The sequence below is a fragment of the Hylaeus volcanicus genome, chromosome 7 (genome assembly GCF_026283585.1).
Source record: "Hylaeus volcanicus isolate JK05 chromosome 7, UHH_iyHylVolc1.0_haploid, whole genome shotgun sequence".
Taxonomy (NCBI): Eukaryota; Metazoa; Arthropoda; class Insecta; order Hymenoptera; family Colletidae; genus Hylaeus; species Hylaeus volcanicus.
This window is the reverse complement of record NC_071982.1, coordinates 19,272,185-19,294,453: the sequence shown is the minus strand read 5'-3', so window position 1 is coordinate 19,294,453 and position 22,269 is coordinate 19,272,185. Positions and strand designations below refer to the sequence as shown.

General features: G+C 49.0%; 1 protein-coding gene and 1 long non-coding RNA gene across 6 annotated transcripts in view; one reads left to right on the top strand and one right to left on the bottom strand.

Annotated features, from left to right (window-relative positions):
• Positions 1 to 22,269, top strand: part of LOC128880508 (uncharacterized) — a 261,987-nt gene that overhangs the window by 38,471 nt on the left and 201,247 nt on the right. The window lies entirely within an intron of this gene.
• Positions 1 to 22,269, bottom strand: part of LOC128880509 (uncharacterized) — a 122,511-nt gene that overhangs the window by 93,898 nt on the left and 6,344 nt on the right. The window lies entirely within an intron of this gene.

Here is a 22,269-nt window from a genome sequence, read left to right as displayed (position 1 = left end):
TGCAGACCTACCGCCGAAGTTTCGTCGAAATCGGCGCGCAACATTTCCCGCGGCTCCCCCGTCAGAAACGACAGGAATTTTGAAGAGGAGCCGCAGTTGACGCTCGAACGGGCGGGGGAGACGCAAGTTCGTCGCGCAGGTGACGTTACTTGGGCGAAAAATCCGCGAAAACTTTTTCCTTTCCACGGAGGAGGTACTTAAAGTCCCGTTAGATCGCGCGAGAACGACGTGGAAGCGAGTTTCCAGAAACTTTTCCTAGAATGACCTGCCATGTACACGATCTTTCTTGCGCACGCACGCGTGGGGCTATTGTACCAGCGAGCTCGGCATTAGACGCGAAAGGGGCTGAAATTTGCCATAAATCTCCGGCTCGTTTCGATCGTTTACCGGAAAGCAATTTTGCGCGACTGACTGTCGAGTGCGTTTAGTCCATTAGTGCAAAACCTTTGTTGTCGATCATTAATAACGATGATTTTACTACTTGCTGCGAACTATGCAGATGTAGAACCAAGCCTAGCCCAGACCTAACCCAGACCTAACAGAACCACAAACAACAGTGAAAGGACCCAGTCCAATGCCCTGAAGGCTTCCCAATCAACTCGAGAGCGAGTGGAAACGGCGAAATTAATTGAAAGCGAAAAAGATCGAGTCGGTAATTCCGACCTGGTCCCGTAGAAGAAGACTTTCGAAATCCTGGCGAAATTCACTGCAGACAGCGGGCGTATTTTCCGCTCTCCGTATGGCAGTAGAATGAGAAAACACGCCGGACTAGTTTCGGAATTGGGAATCCGGAACGTGTCGAGGCGACGAACACAACCGCGCTGGCCTTTGTTGGTTCGGGTCCGTGTGCGAGCGTGTACAAACTATTACGACGCGACGAACAAATCCTCGTGCTCGCGGAAACGTGTAAACGGCGATGGTCGTGGCGAAGGAAGCGAGCCGAGGTGAGGGTTTCCTTTAAATGAAAACATCTCGTCCCCTCCCTTTTCTTCGCTCCGGAACGTGTCCTCGGGACACGAGGCACTCGAGAAACGAGACTCCTGCGACGGGGTGGTCCGAGGACCGAAAGAAAGGGCGCGACGCGGAATGAATCGGGCCAAGAGACGTCCACGGGGCATGCAAAAGTTGGCGCAAAGTTGACTTAAAAACTACCGTGAAAGAAACGGGGAAACGAAGCGAAGTGAACGAGGAGAAACGACGTCGTCCTCTCTATTGGAAAGCAAACTCTTGTTATTCGAACGGAAACCGCCTCGAGTGCGGGCAAACGAATGTTTGATCAAATTCAACGGGAACGCCCGCTGCTCGGCCGTAGCAAATACGGCTCGCGAGTGTCTGTCGAGGGAGAAGAAGAGTTTCATTTGAGAGACCATCCTTTCTTGGCTATGAACGTTCGAGCTCAATGTTTTGAGCGCGGATAACGCCGCGGCGCAACGTTTCGCGACGCGTCACGGTTCGCACGCGATAAGAGAAATTACGAGGCTCGAATGGAAGGGTCCGCGTCTCCGTTACAAAAGCCTGGTTATCCAAACTCCGTCCTTATCACCCAGCCGCGAGTAATAAAGGCGCGTAGGTTTACGCGCGCAGATTCCGCCCACTGCGTCGCGACGCGGCTTCGACCCGCTTTCGCCTCGTTCACCCTTATTAAAAGCGATTAGACCGCTGGGTCTTAATTAATGCCTCTTTCACGAAACATTAACCGCGTCTCTAAGCGTTAGACTCGCTCGAGACCTGCCTCTCGAATGCCTCCAGTCTATCGAACGGGGACGAAAGTGTGCGCGACGACGATAAGATACTGCGATTCGCGGCATTTCGAGCGGAAACCCACTTTCGGGGATGACGAGAGTTCCGCGGCAATAAGTTTTAGGTGTACTTTGAGCAAATTAGTCGTTTGTTCGGAAGAACAAATAAGGATTTGCCTGCATTCCTCGAAGATGAATCGAGTGGAAGAAAAGTCTGATAAAACGCTGACAAAATCACTATTTGAACCGACAGCTGCGGGATTATGTAAATAATCGTGTTCGTGTTTAAAATCTAGGCAATCTAAACACTATCGAACAATCGAGAATACTTTAAAAAGGACCAACCGACCGTGCGAAAATTACCGCGCGCCTTTCGTAACGAAGATAGACGCGCCGCTGGAAAAGGCACGCAATAAATGAGTTCGACTCCCGCATAATGCAGCGGCCTCGGTAATGCACATTTTAATTGCGTTAGGGACGGAACGCTGGGCCATCCGCCCAGGGTGGTACATGGAATGCGAACACTTCTGGTTTAACGGCTGCGTATCCGCATTATCGGTCCAGCTGCATGGAAAATCAAATTCGGATCCGCATTAGCCGAGCCGACGAAGGTCGGGGATACCGTCAACCCGATAACACGCACGGGTTTTCCTTTGCGGCGATTCGATCCTATTTCGATCAGGCCAATCGACGCGAAACGCTCGAAATAGGGGTCGGAGACTCTTAACCCCTTCAGACCTAAATACATTTTTTTTTCTCGTTCCAGAATTTGTATGGAAAGAATATTTTTGAAAATCCTGATGGTGTAGCTGTCGAGGAATACAGTATGGGTAATTCCAAAATTTTGCGTCCTCAATTTTGGACGCCATGCCTGGAAGGGTTGACTCCGCAAGAAATTCCCGCGGAGACCTTTAAAGTAACTTCCCTACCGAAGTCCTGTCTCCATCCTGAACAACGGTTAGATCCTTTCGCGTATTCCCGCGACTTTCGGAATCGCCGTCGACGGGGTAATTGCCAGATGTTAAATGAAAACTTCCGTTGAACGAGCGACGGTAAAATCGGTTCAACCGTAAAAGTGGCCGTTTCCAGGTAAACAGAGCGGGTTTACACAGGGTCGACGGTGCCTCGAAGTTAGCTGGATGAATAGTTAAAAAGACGGACTTCGTGATTTTTAACACTGGTTCTCGCGAGCCTTTCTACTCGAGGCCGTTACTTCGGCCCGCGGTGGAACTCGCTGCGTCGCGAGATCAAATATTAAAATCACGGCGGGAAAGGGCCGCTGGTTTTCGCTGCAGAGGCGGCCAACTACTGTGTAACATTCACGAGGGGGGGAAAGCTTTCGGAAAAGTTGCCGATTCTTTCGCTGTTCCCTCCGCGTTTTAATTTTTATTCAATGTCTGCGCAGTCAGAATTCTTGGGTGAAATGAATCTCTGCGTGATAACTTTTCAAATCGTCCGAAGTACTGCCTCGCTTTAACACGTTGAACGCAATGTTAATAAATGTTAGGTTTTAATGTTAGTCCTGCAGACTTTTCCATGTGAATCAGTCTGGCAATCAACGTGTTAAAGATGCATGTCTCGAGTTCTTTGCCAGACGTAGACGGGAGCTCGAAGAATCAGGGAAGCCGTCTGGAGCCAGTTCAACGGACGGCCAGACATAATCCCCTGCCATGCCGCGAGATAATCTTCTTCGCTCTGTACTCCTTCCGCCTCTTTAACTTTCTTCCGGCTGCACGCGCCGTGAACGGACGCGGAGATGAAGGATCCGGAGAGAAAGACGATCAGAGGCACGGAAAAATAGGAGTTGTCTTAGAAAATGGCGATAAAACCATTGTTGATAATAAGCTTGAAATGCATGGCTAGCGTTACACATTTACATTTATTTAGCGTTACGCTAGCCACGAAGTTGAGGTAATTTTCCCGAAATCGAAATATCTCCGATAGAGGCTGGCGATCCTTTTCAAATTCAATTTCGAGAGTTGAACGCATCGAGGCATCTAACGAACTTTGCGTGGCCGCAAGACCCGACGAATTAGAATTCTACGAGTAATTTAGGCCAGGTCCTAGGACACGGTAGCAAGGGCGTTGATACAGAGAAGTTATCCTCCGTAACTCGCAGTTCACGGGGCATTAGCATTTAGTGGCAAACTGTGTACACTAAACACGGACATGGTTTCATCACCGACACTGTCCGCGGCGATATAAGTACTCGATTCATGAGACTAGCTATCGGAGGTCGTTTATGGATAGCCATAAAGAAGGTTGACCTTTAGCGCGACGAGCTACCTCGAGTGCTACCTCTAGTCACCTACCGACCGCATTAAGCATTAATTTTGTAAATTACTCCGACGTTAATGGGACAACGCTGCGTCAGACCTAACCACTGAGAGCAACCGTGACTCTTAAACGGGAACCATTTCTTGGTTAGCAGGGAATTTCGATCGAAAGCTCGAGATGGCGGACTTTCGAACAACGCGGAGGATAACCTCGCGAATGGAGGTACCTTGCGAGCTATTTCTTCGTTAATGTCTTCCAGGGAACTCGCGAAACGAGAACGGACAGAGAGCCACGGCCAGTGAAACCAGATTACGTACTCCAGACGGACAAGGATATTCGCTCGAGTTCCGCGGGCGACGTGTCTCGCAAACGGGAAGGACCATCGGGCTCCCGCGTCATCAAACGCACGAAACACCAGCACTTAGTCGCAAACCCTGTCCACGGAACGCGGAGAGCACGAAACCAACAGATTTCGTCCCCGTGGGATATCGGGCACCGAGCGTCAGTATTTCACGATTCGCGAGACCAACGTAATCGGAAGCCCAAGGCGAGATCGCAATCCCATCGCAGCAATGGATTTCCTTCGACCCACCCCTTTATTTTCCACCTGTTCGTGTTACACCGAAGTACACCGATATAGCCAGGGAACTTCGGCAAGCGAGACACGCTCCTGACGAGTGCCCATGCTTGTGTAATATCTAATAATTAGTTAACTGCGTACTCCTACCTATAACTGGGAAGACCGAATGCTCGCATGGGCCATCGTTCCCTTCTTCTTCCTAGGGCATCCGAAAGAAACGCACGCGTGCATACTGTCTTAATTTTCTAAAAAATCACCGCAAGATCTGGCCTCTTTGTCCTCGCGAGATTGGAATCCGCGAAAAGAATCCAACGCGTGGAAATCAAATATCTTTAAAACACGCCACGCTCTTACTCCGACTCCTGCCTTTTGGTCTACTGGAAAGGTTTCCATTGCGGCGACGAACTATGCCGCGACAGGAAAGAAACCGTCGCGTAAACGGAAGCCAGGCTTGTTCCAATTTACTGTAAGATAGGAGAACAAGTCGAGATTCCTCTGGGAGAGCTGCCGCTTTCTTCCACCGATCTCCTTCCCTCTCTTTCTATACGTCTTTCCGGTCTCCGTGGTCTTCGGTGATCTCGGAGACCGACAAGGGTCGCGTACCGCGCGGTTGAAGGAGCGAGCAGCCACGGTCATGAAATCCATCTAGCTGCCACCCGACGCTATGAACCATTCGCCGACGAGCAGACGCAATTCCCTCGCGAATCCTTTCCCCGTCGAGCAGAAAGGAAACCATGAAAATATTGCGTGGCAACAAATAAGAATACGCTCCGTGTTTCTCCGCCGCGGAGTGCCCCTTTTGGCTCCTTACGTCCATACGGGGGAAACCCCCGTCAGACATTGTTTCATCGACGCGATCCTCGAGCCGCGAAACAATTTGCAAATTCCTTCGGAAACGGTTCCAAACAACGAGATGCAAATTGTTTGGGACACTCCACGAGAAAGTTTCGACGCTCTCTGGGAAAGGTTTTCACGCCGATGTAAAACGTTTTCGATTGTACGCGAGTATATACCTTGTCTGTAACACGTCGTCTTAAGATTCCAGACTTGCGTACTTCGAGTTCAACACAGTAACACGCTTTGCAGTCAGTCCCGTAAGTACTCTCTATGTCTATTGAAGAAATTTTTCTAAAGTAAATGATAGGATTGATGTTTGAAAATTAGTTTGTTATTATAATACTTATGGGACAGACTGTACGTCGAAGATCGTCTCTATTATCCTGTAAACTTGTTAAGGATATCATCGCAAGAGGATCGTTTTGTATCACTGCCAAGAATGAAATCCACACTGAGTGCCGTGCTGAAATCCTCGACCTTAAAAATTTCGAAACATTGAAATACTGTACTCTGCTTCTCGTGTTTCTGTACTCGGAATATTGCTCTTCAATTTGGAGTCCTTATTATCTCCATACTGCTTCCCTGGCGTCAATCCAAGACAAGTTTTTACGCTTTGCTGCTTGTAAAATAAAACAACCACTCCCAATTTAACTTCCCATGTTACGTCCCCTTTCTCACCCCCTTGCTATCTAGTCTCAGAATTCTCTTTCTTATCGTATCCTTACATATCCTTTCGCGCCTTCAAATAATAATAATTATTCCTCGCAGCACCGAAACGGTATAACATTACATACGCCAAGCGCTAATCGGTGGCAAACCCGCACTGCGGTTCTGGAATCGCGGTGTTTTAAACGGCGCACTCCAATTAACATTGGCCCACTCGAAACAAGCGTAGTCCGTCAGAGTAATATTTTACGTAACACTAATTAGTCGCTGCAAGTGGAAACCGTTAAAGTATCGGGGCGACGTCACTCGAGGAATTCCTTTGCTCAACGAAGCTTAATTAGCCGCCTCATTAGCCGACCGCGTTTTCTGGACGCCTCGTAACGTTCTATTTTAAAATTTCATTCGAATCGCCGCAACAAGTTCCGCGCGATGACTTCCGCGGAATAGCCCCGCAGTCTCGATCATCGTTCGGAGAGTATTGCTTTTTAAATTTAACCAATTCCGTGCAGGGCCTCTATTAACGCGATCGAGCGCGTAACCTAAACACTCGTCGAACGCGCTCAATGGTTATATCGTCGCATTCGAGCGACACGGGGGTCAATACTATTCCTCGTATCAATTTTCATCGTTTAACACCAGTCGCCGTCGAAAGTGATTTGCTCGGTTGTTCCCCGATAAACAGATTAAGCCAACGAGTTTGAGTTCCGCGAGATTGGAAGAAGAATTACGTAAACGCGTATAATCCAAAGCGGACAGTTCTCGTGTATCCTGTTGGCCATCGCTATGGAACTGGAACGCTTTCGTATATGAACCACGTGTTTATTCCAATAGACAGTGTCGACTCAATTGATACGTATCTGCAAACGCTTTCTGATAAATCTATCTCGGAGATAGATCCTATCAAGGAAGTAGGGATCTGTATCATCAGGTAATGTGTTTGTTGGTTGCAAACAGAGAACCGTGTACACGATAAACTGGGGCACGAACTGCTTTGGAGTTGGTCAAAAGTAGACCTCAAAGGATAACACAGGGTCAAGTTTATCTTCGAAATAAATAGGGTTGACACGATACCCTGAAGGGTATCAGGAGTATCAGCTCTAAGCCCTGATCTTCTACGTCTCCATCGAATCCCGAGAACAGGAACGAGAAAGCATCGACTCCAACCGTGCCCTCGTTCCATTATCACGGCTGCAGTCCTCATGTCGAACAGTCGCGGGTTACGTCACGTTCCGATTAAAACCGGCAGCGTTTACCGTCGCCGACCCATATAGCGAGAAGCGTATTAATAAAGAACATACCTCGGATATTTCCTCGACCGTTCGACGATGTTATTGCTTCCGCGTATCTCTCTCCCATTTTAATCTTAGAGAGTTACCGACGATCGATCGCGACGCCCCGAACATGGCCGGGGAACGTTATCATCGATCGGATCCGTTAATCGAGATAATTATTCGATAACCCGACCGCGCGGTTTTAGGCGGTCTTTCGGCGCTGCACTTAGGAATAATTGCATTGTTGCGTGTCGCGAGCGTGCGCACACACGCGAACGAGAGCCATGTTGGTTTTGGTAGCGACGCTGATGACGACGCTGATGACGACGCTGACTATAGAAGGGAGTAAAGGGGTGGCGGCTATGGGGAGAAACGGTTTCGAACGGCTGGCTGATCTGATTATGTTAATGCACAGCGGACTCTCGATTGATAATTGCATCGGGGATCGCGGATGCGGAGAGCTTGAATGGCGTTCAGCCTACGGTTCTGGTTCCCGGGAGTGATTATCTATGCTAAACGCTCGGCTCGTTAATCGTTGCACGCTCGAAAGGACCCCGGTTACCGGACCTACGGTTTTTCCACAGAAAACATTCCATTCATCCGGCCTGCGGCTCCGTTTCGTTTGGACATTCGAGAGCGAGGAGAATACTTTTATACGGGTCGTCTTTTGGAGGGAAATCCTCTTAGAAAATATACAGCGATATGAAAAATAAGCTCGCGAGCGTATTCTACGAGTGAGTACGACTGAATAGATTAAATTAGCAAATTGAAATATAAGTACATGAATAAAATGAAGGTATACACAACCAGTGATCATCCGATAGCTGGTAAAATATAATTCCAAGATTAATCCCAAAGTAATTGAACATCGCTAAATCAGTGGAAATGACGGAAGCCAGAGGTCAAAAGTCACGTATTCTCCGATAACTCCAACCGTTTCATCCGCTCGCGACACCTGCCATTTCAATTTGCCTAATGGCAGCGCGAGGTCGCGGTTCGATTCGCACATTAATTCGTCCACGTACTCGTCGGACCCGGAGGTCAGGCGGCGATTTTTCGCAGATCTTTCCGACAGGCTGACGAAGGCAAACGTCCGGCTGAAATCAGTTGGCGTTTTCGAGGAAACGACGACGCGAATCACCACCGTTCCCCCGTAACACGGGGGTGAATTAAAAATAACGCTGACCCGTTTGGCCCGCGTCGCGGAACACACGTGAACACGGGGAGGGCTGGCGGCACGCATGCCAATAAACGGCGAGCTTTATTGTCCTGGAAATTAGGGGAATTGCGACTAATGCGGTCTTTTAATCGCGCGCCGCACTGCGGAAAGACCGGAGGAGAGGCGGACTTTATCGTCGTTTTTACCGGTCGCGCGACACCCGCGGGTTATAATTTAAATTTCAATCGGCCTTTAGCGTCCGCAGCGGCGCGAATTACGAGACGCTTCGTGAAACAGGCTTGGGCCACGGCGAAATATACGTCAGAGTTACCGTTAGTGGCACCATAAACGCGGAAACGACGCTCCTATAACCGTCCGAAAATTACAGTAATCGTCGCTAATTTGACTGTTTAATTAGTCGGCGACGCGACGGAACCAAGGGCTGGAATTTGTCGACGTTTAGCCGCGAACGGCTGATGGCGCGAGGCCTTTCGCGGAAGACGAATCGGGTCCAGCGATAGTTCCCGGCGGTGTTTCAAATTTCGACGAGACTGCGATTCCCGTGGGCAGCGTCCGTTAAACGACGCCGTTTCGCGAGTTTCAAATTCTCTCGAAAATTCTGCGCGAATTTTCCGCGTGACCATCGAGCAGGTTATTTCCAGCAAAGTTCGATTACTGGGAAAATTGCTAGCTCTTGTTGGGAGCATTGCGCTTGAATTACGAATCTGGAGGTCCTTTTTCTCGTCCTTCCGACTAGTTATGACGAGATACCAATAAACGTATTATATAGTAAATAACTTATTCCGAACAACATCGTCCACCTTTCCTCAACAACGCGAAAGTGTTCGAAACTGGGAGAGAAAACCGACGTATATTACCGCACCACGAAAACCGCTGTTTTTGTTCCGGCGAGCTGGCCCGCCTTGGTTGCCTCAGCTTGACTCGCATTAATTCACCCTTTGTACACAACTTTTTTCTCCCGCGCTTGGCCCGTCGATTTCGAATGCAAAAGCCCCCCCGTCCGTGCAATCGGAGCAATCACCGACCGCCAATGTTTGCGCAGTTCGGCTGACTGTGAGCATTGTTTTCGCGTTCTCTATCTCGCTCGTTTCGTCCACTCCTTCTTTTTCCCATCGCTCCGTGTGCACACACGCGGAGCACTTTTTCTCTTTGTATCGTTCTAGTTTGGCCGTGCACCGTTTATTCTACTGTTACGGGCTGTTTAGCCGAATCAATCTCCTGGCGGCACGTGGCTCCCGCCCGACGATTCTCGCCCACCCACCCGTCCACGCGGCGGCTTTCACCGCCCGGGGGTACGAGGAAATAATTAAAAGTTAGTGTTTACCAAACGAAAGCAATCGGTTGCCCATCAGCGGTAACAACTGGATTCAATTATAAAACTAAACGCGCCGCCGCCGCAACCGCGTGCGCTCCACCCGTTTGCTGTCCGAATCGAAGGAAACCCGTCGACGAAATCGACGGATATTTCCACCCAAGGCTAAGTCGAAGGAGGCTCGAAGACTTCCGCGATGAGACCCAATGGATTTCTGATCCGTCCACCCCCACCCCCCTCGTTCCCCGACCGTCGAACCTCTTTAATTGGAAATCCACGCGACAATGGCAACCCTTCGTCTTCGTTCGCCTCTATCTCGCCCTCAGACCTCCTTCGCGCCCCTTGTGCCCTACCCGCGCGGCATCCTTGTCCGTTCTCGTGTCTCCTTCGCCGTCGAGAGCGAGAAGTAGTCGACTTTTCTCGAGAGAGGACCGACCAAATCCGAGAATCTTCAACGACTGTGATCTCCGACGGCCATTCAGTTCGTCTTGACTCAATCTCTGCCCGTCGAAGATTACTGGAAAATTTCTCGTTTCGTTCTATCCGCGTCTCACAGCCGCGCGAACCTCGCCCCACCCAGTCCGTTTCCTCCTCGAGGTTGACAAGGGAGGGAAAAAATCCACCGAGGAGACTTAATCTCCGCTCGATCGGGTACATCTCTCAATCTCCTTTCGAACGTTGATTCGGTGCGTCGGGGAAAACGACGGCCAAGTTAAATAAATTAATTGGAACAACGCGATCGAGACTTCCGCGCTCTTTTCGTCCGTTTCGTTGGAATATTTACTATTCGATATTTTATTTTACTACAAAAAATAAATGTATCGAGAATATGTGTATGATAACGTAGGATATGATCTGTCCTCTCAAGTGCCAGAGTGTGCGAAAACTGCGGTGTATACCGCAGGAAACCCTTTCTACCTTTTTCATGTAACGTTTGTCAGTCTTCAGCAGTTCCACGTAGAGAAGACATTTCAGCTTATTATTATTTCATTATACCCCCATTTCGAATACGTTTCAATTGTTTCGTAAGAGAATGGAGTTTTGTTAACGTTTTAGCGGCAAATGGAAGCGTTCCATTTTTCTTTTCGCGACGGGAGAGGAACTCGAACCACCGACGAGAGAACTCCGACGCGGGTCGTTAATCTTCCCATCGAAGAGATCGGAATGACGAGAATGCGGCGAAAAGAGGAACCCCGTCGGATCGATCGGATCGCGTGGGACAGAGGGCGCGTGCCACCTATCTATCAACCATCCAACCTGACCTCCTAAAAACTTCCGCAGTGCCGGGCCCCGAGAGTCGAGGATCAAAGGACGCGTCCAATTATCGACTGTCGTAGAACTCGAGAGAGTAATGGCGCGAATACCGCGTACGGCTACCCTCGTTTCTGCCTTGCTCCTCTCCGCTAACTTTGGGGGTGCCTCGCACGTCGATCTGCTTGCTCGAGAGTTTTGTTGGCTTCCTGGTAAACTTCTTGCCCGATACCCGCGATATAATAACTCGAACTTGTTTCGGAAAGTGAAATCCAGATTCCTCGTTTCGGTATCGGCAACGCGTAACGCACCCCCGGTCGCGACGTAACATTAAAAAAAGAACGAATAACGAGGGGGATTACAACGAGCAACGATACGCGAACCGATATTATGCGGTATTTAAAATTCGATTATCGAAACGCTCGTCGGACGAAAACTAAATCCGTTTACGCGATTCCATCGGTGGCCCGCGGTGTTTTTCGTACACGCGTCCAAACGAATGGTTAGTTATGATCCGAACACGATCGCCACCGTACGTGGTTTACATACCAATCGTAAACAGGACTACCGTTTGGAGGGATCGATCGATGGATCGGACGAACGCTTGGAACATTCAAAAATCCTGGCGTGGTACGCTCCTAGCAAATGAAAACGGGCAACGTGGTTATCGTGCCTCATCTCGATCGAAAATAGAGAATGCTTGACAAACAAACTTTTCAACCCTAAAGGGACGCTACCCCGCGTCAACGTTCAAATAAATTTAGTCGAACGTACAGTCATCAGTCTCGTAAGTATTCGTACCCTCCATGCTCATTGAAGAAATTTGGTCCCAATTAAATGATAGGTTTATTTATGTACGTATTCATAATGAAACATTTATTTGGAAATATTAAGCTTACCATTTAATTTAGACAAACTTCTTTAATACATGTATAGAGAGTACGAATACTTCCGGAACTAACTGTATTCCAGTAACTGCAAACACAGGAACCAGCTACGTTTTGGTTAACTGAAGAAAGTTAATTGGGGCAATTAATTGTAAACTTGTCCGAGGAATTAATTCAACACGGATAGGTTTGTAACTTCGAATCAAGCAATTCCAAGTTAACGATGCAACCGACCCAACTGAGGTTTTCGTTACTTGTTTAGAACATTTATCCTTCGCTTGGAATTAAACTAATCCAAAAAAAAACCTGAATTTTTTTCCAAAGGAAGATTTCCTCCAAAGTCAAAGTCGGTCGGGAAAGTAGAGCCGGAGGCATGAGTATCTCCTTCTGTACTTGACGCGAAACGCTGCGAAATCGGAGAGTCCAGCGATTATCTTTCAGAAGATACGACTCGGAGAAAACGCGAGGAATATTTTTTATCTTCGCCTCGGTTTCAACGTGCGGAAAAATCTTGCGATTTCGAGGCAGCAATTGCGCGAGTGATACTCTCCTTTTGCACGTTCCGTTAACCAGCATTGCTCGACGAGCGAAGGCTTTATTAAAAAACGAGGAAAGGAGATCGCGCCACACCCTAATTACGCTCCTTTTCCTCCTTTGATCGCATCTCTTCTTTCATAAAGCCGCGAGAGAAACGTTTCCAATCTCGCCGCTACAAAGACTCGGTTAATCTCCAATTGCTTCCTCCTTTTCGAGTTACCAGGACACGGAGGCGCAACCGCGCTCCTTTTCGCGACTCCACGGAGAACTCTCCACCTCCGCTGGAAAAAACTGACTTAATTCTCCCCTCTATTATTTAGAAACGCGAGAACCCATTATCTTGGATCGAGAGCAGCGGTTAATCCGTAAGATTACCGTCGAATATTAATTTCGGTTCACGCGACTACAATCCTTTCCGTCGCAGTAGCCTAAACAATAGACGAAGATGCGGAGCATAGGACGCCACCAGGTATTAAAATCATACGAGCATCGATTACCCACCCAAGAACTTGTTACCAAGGCTAAGTTAAACAACGACCCATGGCGCACCGACGTAAAACGATAAAAGGCGGTAGACTTAGCAAGTACGCGGACGAGATGAATAAATCTCACCGGATTAAAGGCAAAGAGTCGATTAAAAAATGCGGAAAGGCGTGGTTTCAAAGACCTTCGGAAAAAGAGCGTCGCGTCCGATGAGCTCGAAAGCAGTTTCCGTGATCGATGGCCGTCGATTCAAGAATGCGCAGCATCCATCTCCGTTTCTTTTGAGGAGGCTCATTTCCCCCGCGAATTCTCGGTCGTTTTCTGCTCCGACGAGTGGGTTGGGCTTGGGAATGTCGCTTAATTTTAGCGCCGCTAGAGAGGACGAATGGCGGCTTGTGATCTCCGCGAGACATATATTTTCGAGTCGACGGAACGCGTCGACTGCGCGCCGCCGAACCGCGACGCCACGCGTCCACGATCCTCGTCGCTAGCTTCCCTCGCTAGCGAACCATTGGAAACCGATAAAATTCACCTGGCACCTCCCAATTTTCAAAGAAACTCCGGTTGGCTCGAGTGGCCTCGGTTCAAATCCGAACGAGTTCTTCGAGGAACGCTCTAGGCACGACTGTGTATGCATTATGCGAAGAACGAACGGCGAAACGACTCGTGGGACGAGCCCCTTCCGGCATGACGCGCGTTTAGGTCGCGTCAGTGCTCTGGAATGCAAATACGTCTTATCGCGATACATTGCGGCTAGGAAGTCGCGGCGACACGTAACCCGAACTACCATAGACTGTATCAGTTTGAGGAATGCAGGAGACCTTTCGTTCCCTGTACTTTCTAGGATCTTGATACGCTCCTTTCCTTAAGTGCGGCGACTGAGAAAGCGAAAGTATTCTCTGACTCATCGAAGCACTAACCAAAGTGCTTGTAGCAGATGCTTGGATTATTTCGATTCACTTGGATCACTGCTGCAAACTGTATTCTTTTATCTAAAAAACAAATCTTATCTTCAACGTTCAGTACCGCGGCACAAAGAGTCTTTCCCGAAAAATTTGAATGTTCAGCGATCGCAACAGCTGCACGATCGTCTGAAGGTGAGGCAGAATGCCGAAAATGCTGGCCGCGTTAACGAGCACTCGGACGACGTCGACGACAAAACAATTCCGCGGGGAATGCGCCTGGCCTAACTTTATTTATCGGCCCAACCGAACGTTGCCGGCGAGAATCCTGTCGGGCGTGTCCCGCGAGCCGCGTATCAATCTCCCCGCCGCTGTCTTTGATCTGCTAAAATAGCCCGAGCCGTTGGCAGAGGTTTAACGCGGCGAGCACGGGGTCGACGTGGATTCAGCCGATTAAACCCGCGCGTGCACCTCGGGAAAGAGAAGAAAAAAGGGGTGGCAAGGACGCCCCGAAGAGATGGGGAAGGGTCACCGAGGCCAGCCGGAGCAGAGAAGGATCCCGAACGCGTGATTCTTTGACTCTGCGTTGTTTCCGAGCGTTTGTTTATGGAATGATAGAAAAGCTATCGTGTTCTATTCTACTCTATGGATACTGTGATTCAATTTTGTTTACAGACTATTGCGAAGTCTCTTTAATCCCTCGCGGTCCTGTGTCGAGGTAGGCTTGACATAAACGTATCGAAATCGGAAAATTTGAACTGCGAAGGGTTAAAATTTGTAAGCTAAGTGTCTCCAAGCAATTTCATTGACTCGAACATCGCAGGACCTCTTTGTCACCGGCTCTCAAAGGAGCGCTAACGAAGAGACTCTAGAACGTCCCCCGCGAGCGCACTTCCTCCAAGAAAATTGTTTGTTCTCTCGCGAACGCGGCTAAGAGGAATCTCAGTAGCGCGTCGCCCCGGGAATCATTTTCCCGTTTTCCAATACACGGGAGATGTTTTATTTCGCGTCCTCGGGTACGAATCCTCGATACCCTTGGAAACCGCAAGTCCGAGGGAGTCGGTCCCCAAGACAAAACCAACAGGGATGAGGCTGGGAGAAGAATAAGAAGAAAGCATCGAGCGTGTTCTCCCGTAACCGGCTTAGGTCGATGCAATTTTCGCAAGGATCCATTAAGGAGCTGGCTGCAATTAGTGGGCACCTTAACAAGGCCATTGTCGCCTAAACCCTCCCGCTGTCTTCCGTCTCCCCGGGGCTGCGCGATTTTACTTGCGGATTTAATTTGCCTTTTTCCTAGACACCCCCGTCGAAACGTCCGTCAAAGGGGTGGCCGTGGATGGGCTTTCAGCCCTGGTTCTCCGAGCGGAGTGGGTAGGGTTATCGGTCGAGCTATATCGAGTTTCATTAAGCGCATTGTGCGCTCGGTGGGGGTGGCTCGTCACGCAGGGGTCGGAGGTGAACGTCGAAAAGGAGCGTTGGAGGGGGAAGGGCGTGGAAGGGTTGTCACGCCAACCAAATGACCTCCGCCAGGGATGAAGGAGAGAGCCTCGATGCGAGCAGTAATTTTCTCTGTTTACCCCGGTGTTAACGCAACGTGCGTCGCGGCGCGGCACTGTTCAGTTAAAGGTGCGCTCTGTTCATCGGTTCGACCCGCATCGGGGTTCAAGTAATCGCGATACGAGCTCATCCGTCGATCCTGCCCTGCACGCAAACCCACTCTAACGACCCCGGAAAATTGGACAATGTAGTCAGGTTGAATGGACGTGATAAGGATAAAGAAAAGAGTCGAGTTAATAAGGAACCAGATGTAATCTTGAGTTAACGCGTTGGCTGGCAGATTAAAATTCGTGAGAATTTTTACAATGTTAAAACTCGGTCCCGTGACCGTTGAAGATTAGATAATTTCACGTAGTATTTAATTTGTTGAATTAATCGAAATGCGTTGGTTTTTCCAGTCTTATTTTCCTCACGTTTGAAAAGAAGGTAATGAGCAAACAAAAAAAATCAGAAAGAGAATTATATTGCCACAAATCGTTGTTGGGTTCTCCCTGGCCTTTACGTATATATCCTCGCAAAATGTCTACAACTAGATCGTCCTCCGTTCCCGTTTCTATGCGACGTGGAAACTCGACGATTTTTCCATCGAGAGGTGCTTAAACGCGTTCACGGTTAAATTTCGCGAGGCGGATGCGCTTACGCGTTATAATTTACGGGGCCAAAGACGCTGGAGAACGAGCTCGCAAAGGGAGGTAAGGAGCACGCCAGGGGAACGTTTTCCTGGCGTTTCAGAGCGTTTCTGCAAGGCAGAACAGGTGAATCGCGAGGGCACGTCGTGGGAAGAAAGCTGCCGTAATGGCCGGAGGAAAGCGAAGTGGTTGCCGCGTTACTCTCAATGATGATGGATATACTCGTATCGTGCGGCAGCGAGGAGTGGATCTCCGCTTGCGTTAATGGTAGCTGCTCGGTGAATGCAACGTTTCTTCGCTGGCTATGCGTTCACCGAGCGCGTACGAATGGCTCTAATTGTGAACGATGGCGGTCGACGTCGTCGAGCGTCATCGACGAAGCTCTGCGTCCACTTTGATGAATATACCCCCCTCACGGAGGATTCGCTGCTTTGAATCAAGAGGATACGAGACAGTTTCCCCCCGTGCAACGATAATCGACACTACCTTAGCGCCACTTCCTCGATAAATAACGTAAATGTTAGCTCTTAAATTAATTCTTAACGTACCCGCACACGAACACGAACCACCGCCGTGCGACCGCGGAATTAACGAATGCGCCACTGGAAGCGGACCAGCGTGAATCACGCTAATGGCGACCGACGCCGCGTTCGCGTAATCTCCGTAATCATCGTTTCTGATAAACCGCGTACACACGACCGCTAATATCGTGACGGGGGAAACGCGAAAAGTCTCTGTCGCGATTACAACAAATTCCCTCCTAATTGTGACAGGTGTTCGCTAAACCGACATCGGTCGCGTTAGTAAACAGCCACGCTGATAAATTAACGAGCACGCGTACGATGAGAAAGAACAGAACCGAGAGAGGGGAGCGAAGCTGCACGAACGTTCGCTCCGTAACGCGAGAGTGCACCGCGTCGGGCGCAACCCGCTTGATTGTATTAATTAGACCGCGCCCTTGGGCTTCTTTATACAATTAATCTTAATGCGGAGCTAGTACCGCGAAACGACCGACCCGTAATTGTCCGAATGAAGTGCGCCAAGAGCGAGGGGACAATTACGCGGCATTCGTTCGTACAGCGCCCCCGAAAATGCTGCTTTTTCGACGAATTAAACGGGAACGAGCCGGGGAAAGAACGATGCTCGCCGCGCGTACGACATAAAGACCGGAACAGATTCTACGACCGCTCTATTATTCAACCAGATAGAAGGTAAATGACACACACGCCCCCCTCGTTCTCAATTAAAACGCGCCTGCCTTTTTTTCCGAGAACCGACGCGCTTCTTTCCGCGAGTACACGCGATGCGTGGTTGAGCCGCGAATGGGCTGGGATAACGACGTCGCGCACGGTCGATTTAAAAATCCTGGAGAGAATGGGACGCTAATTTTACCGTCACGTAACGGGTAGGGCTGGACGCGTACGTAATCACGATCTATGGAAAGGATATCCGAGCCCACCAGATTTAAAAGTGTCGCGCGATGATTTATGCACCAGCATACATGCCTCGATTTTTCACACTATGCCGTTTTCAATATATTTTATTTGCTCGCAGTATGCCTTTGATATAAAAGAGTACTATAGAAAATATTATTGTTTCTAAGTAGCATTCTCGGAATATTAAGTTTTAAAAAAATTGAAATTTCATCGAGATTCACTCCATGCAGAATGTTCCATTAAATTGACTTAAAGTAAAGGGACGATCGTTTGCCAGTCGCCGCGAATGGGCAATATTAAAAAAAGGATGTGTTCACGCAGCACGCACGATTTGCGAGCGATAGAGGACGCGCGGTCCTGCTGAGTCAGGACGTCTCTCGCGGCGATGGGAGCCGACCGCGGCTAGCGGCGTTAATGGATTTGACAAGATTGAATTATAGGCCGTTTCGTCGCCGGCAATACGTTCGAAAGGGAGCGGGGATAGGTCCACGCGCATTGACGGCCCATTCGAAAGTAATGGACCGATCCTGGACCGGGAGGGAGACCGAGTAGACACGCGACTGCTGCCGATAATTGCTCGGTGTCGGAAATTCCGTGTCGATTTATCGGTGGCTCGCGGAAAAAGTGCTCGGGACCGAGGGGTCGGTAATGAAACGGGGTTTATCGTCGGGCGACTTCCTCGAGTCGAAATCTTCGTTTGGAGAACTCGAACCAAGTTCGAACGTAGACGAAAATGACGATTTTCGGTAAATAAATGGATAACTTTCGGTCCAAATGAGATAATTTAAAAATTCTTTCGCGGTGAACGTTCACAAAATAGAGGAAAAATATAGAGAAAGAGCTATCGGAGAACAAAGTGACCGATTCGACACGGAAGCCAATTACTCCTCGACGTTAAAGTCCGTCGCGTAACGGAGAACGGAGTTATTTTTCTAGAGAAAGTCTGAATCGAGGTGAAACGCATCCAACGAAATTAGAACCTTTCCCGGCAATTAGGAAGGCCGCGTCCAATTTCTCAGAGCGACGAAGGCAAAAGCATTTTCTTAAGAGAATGAGATTCGAAGCACGACGTTCAGTAGCAGTATTTCAGTTACTTTCATTAGAGCCTCGCCTCCGCGGAAGGCAAGGGGAGATCGGCCAGAAGAGAGGAGAGCTCTGACCTCAATTGGCCTCAAACAATTTGCCTACCGAATTGGTCGTCCCGGTGTTCTCTTTGCCTGCCTCCCGAACGCTATGTACGCGTACTTATCCCCCGTTCGGACCCTCCGGCCCCTTTGTAACGTAATTTTCGAGTTGCATCGCGTAATTGTCGAGCGTCCAAGAATCCGTGATCGAAACGTCTTTATTGACTTTACACGAACAACGTCGCCGTTTGCTTGACCCTTTGAGTGCCAGAGGAAATTTTCATACATGTCCGGGAAACGCCAGACAATTTTAAGCAAAGATGCATGATTGTAAAGAAAAGTGTATATTCGAATCAATTTTATTTTAAGATTCATGAAATTTTTACACGACACATACAATTGTGTACGCACAAATAAATCTATGTGCGTTAGATATCGACATTCTTGTCGTAAAGCAAAATTGATTTTTTAACGAGTTGTAGCACTTGCAGCTTCGAGTAGCGATATATCGCTCTGGACCCATTTTGCAAGCGTAGGGAGGAGCGATATATCGTTCCTTGGCACTCAAAGGGTTAATGTATTTTGTTACGGGCCGCAACAGCCGTTCCGCGTAATCCTTTGGCAGAGGAAAATACAGGGAAAATAACACGACACGCGATCGTAATTGAATCGTCGTCGAAGACGTGCCACGGCGATGATACGGGAGAGATTGGCACCGTTAGCCGCATATCGCTCCGCGGCATGCGGGTAGGGGCTTATTATTGTTTGATTAACAACCCCATGAGTTTGTGATATTTCATAAGCAAGCAAAGGGTTGCGCAACGAGATTGGATGGCAAATGTACGTACGTACACACACAGCCGCCGGCTTAAGCGCAACGCCAGACGCTCGCGAATTTCCATCTCTATTTCTCTCTTAACGTACGAGCACGCGAACCCGAACGCTAAACGCGCCACCGTACGAAAGGTACACGGGACTTCCGTCCTGGTTTTTATGCAGTAGCTCGCAATTTCCTTCGTCTCCCTTTCCCCGATATTAATTTCTATCGACTCCCGTTGCTCGACTGCGCCGGGTAGTCCGTGGATCATCGCTCGTAAATCCCCGTAGCAGCGATCTATAAATCGTCCCGATAATTCACCGCTGCTCGTATCTTCCTTTAAATAAAACCCTCGAATCGCGCGATATCGAAATAGACGCCCGTAAAAAGGAAGCCGTTGCAGCTGCTTTAGACGTTTTCCTTTTCAGCGGCTGCAAAGTTATGCGAGTGGTTACCGGAACGGTTGGATTCCCGCCGGTTGGTTGCTAGCCTCCGCGCGAAAAGACCTCGTTTCCCGCTACTTCGCCCTCGAACCTTCCTACATTCCCTCTAGTAGGAAAGTTGTACACCACGCTTCAACTCGCAAAAATCCTTACGCCGAGCAGCCATCGGGTTCCTTCGCGTTCCTTGTCAGCTTCAATACCATCTTCGAGGGTCCTCCGCGAGTTCTTTTTACCCTCGGTCCGTTACCATATCTAGAGCATCGCGCGGTGCATCGACCTCGCTACATCCAAATCATCCTCGTGTGAGAAATCGTGCTCGATCCACCTTTTCTCGTCTACGTCGACGAGCTTGTCAGAAAAATCCCGAGCACGCGACTCGCGACGTCGTTTAGTGGAAGTGCTACGTCGAAAGTAAGTCGAAAACGTGATGGAAAATTCGAGGTGCGATCGAACTCGAATTCAAATATAAACACAGCCTCAACTCTGACTCGATCGCGCAGCGGAACCTAACATTGTTTCTAACTCGATTTTCTCTTTCTGTTTCAGGTGAGCCACGAAAACTAAACATAGACGATGAGCTACTTTCCCATCGCAGGTATTTAACGTAATTGCCTAAGGAAATTTAGGTTATTTCCCTAGAAGATACCTCGTACCCCTAACTTTCGTTCGCAACACGAACAGCCTCGATCGATCGAACGTTTCCGCCGATATAGCTCTGCAAACATGCACGTCGAAATTTACAATAATACCCCCCATTATCTCGCACAGCCTAAGATTCACGCAATTAGGGCTACTATCTGTAATCTCAACGGCCAAATGGTTGCACCGTCTTACGTAACGGTTAAAGGATTTTGCCGGTGCAGGATTGCAAGCCGCGAAATACGGTCGAGGAAACAGGGGTCGTTTGAAAGAGACACGGGTATTGTTAGCCAACCGCTAGACGCATACGTCTTTCTTTCCTCTTTCTTTTCGAGAGTAGTTGGTCTCTTTACAAGCGAGTATTTTGACGAGAATTAAACGTCCCCGAGGTACTAGATATCCGAGGAACCGCCATTTTACCCGCCCCGACGAAGCAATTATGACCGTCACCGACGAAAAATACGCGAAATTTCGACTGCGAACCGCGGTCGAAAGCGATGGACCGCTTCGAGGCGTTCTGCTCTCATTCTCGCTGAAACTTTAAATCCCGCTCGCGATAACAAGTCGTATATCTTGCGATTTTGTGACGGCAATAGAAACGCGAATGTACGCGTCGTCGTAAATGTATCGCGAATGCGGGGAAACAAAAATAGTTTTGACACATCGTTAACCGTTGACTGAGCACGCACGCCATGTAAAAGCCATGCGTATTTCGACTTATAAGAAGCAGCTTGGCGACGCGCCAGAACCCATCCGGTCGATGGCTGCTTTCAGATTTATGTTTGAGTAATATCCGCTATGCTTTGGCTCCTTACCCGATATTCGAGAGATCTTTTTGTTCGCTCCGAGACCACCCCGGATAAATTGACGTTACGCGAAAGAAAAAAAGTTAAACAACAAAAGAGTCGCGAGCAACCGACGTTTCGCTCGACGGTCGCCCGCGTCGATAAAGCGACGATCGAGCATTTCCATTTAATCGGCTTACAGTGCCCCGGGTTCTCGTCGTTTTATTCGCGATAAAATCGTCGGTGCTGATTTTTCGCGAAGTCTGACGGGGAAAAAGTATAAACACCCCGCCTCCTTGCCGTCCCCCAACTTCTTACTCCCTGTCGACGAGCGGAAATCTAAGAAATGGACTTACACCGTTCCTCGATCTCGAGTCGTTAAATATCGTCCGAGAAAGTAGGTCGTGTCGCAAGAATAAGAAGAATCGCTCGTTCCTTGGAAAATAGAATTTCGACGGAGGGAAAAGCCGTATCGATTCACGGGCCAGAGGGGGTATATCGAATTCGAGGCGATAACGAGCCGACGATAAAATAAATTTGACGTCTTAATTTATCGATACGTTCCCATCCCTCCCCACCAATCGATGCTCGCTCCTTTTCATTCTCGACAAACTCGATGCAAAATCCTACCCCGCCCTCGTCAAGAAAAGTTCGCTACAGAAGAGCACGCGGCTGCATGCACACGTTCGACTTTCTTTACGATATTATAGAATCTCGAGGACGGGTAACGAACCAAGTACTTGTACCATAAGTAAATCAGTGTAACAAGCCGGTCTATCCACCGTTCGAGCGGAAGCTCGCGACGTTCTCGTGCCGGAACGAAGAAACCTCCAACTTCTTTCATCACGCCCGAGCGAGCTCCTGCAATTCGATTTAAGGGTCGATCCCGTTCGGAGCTACAGCCCCGACGACAAACC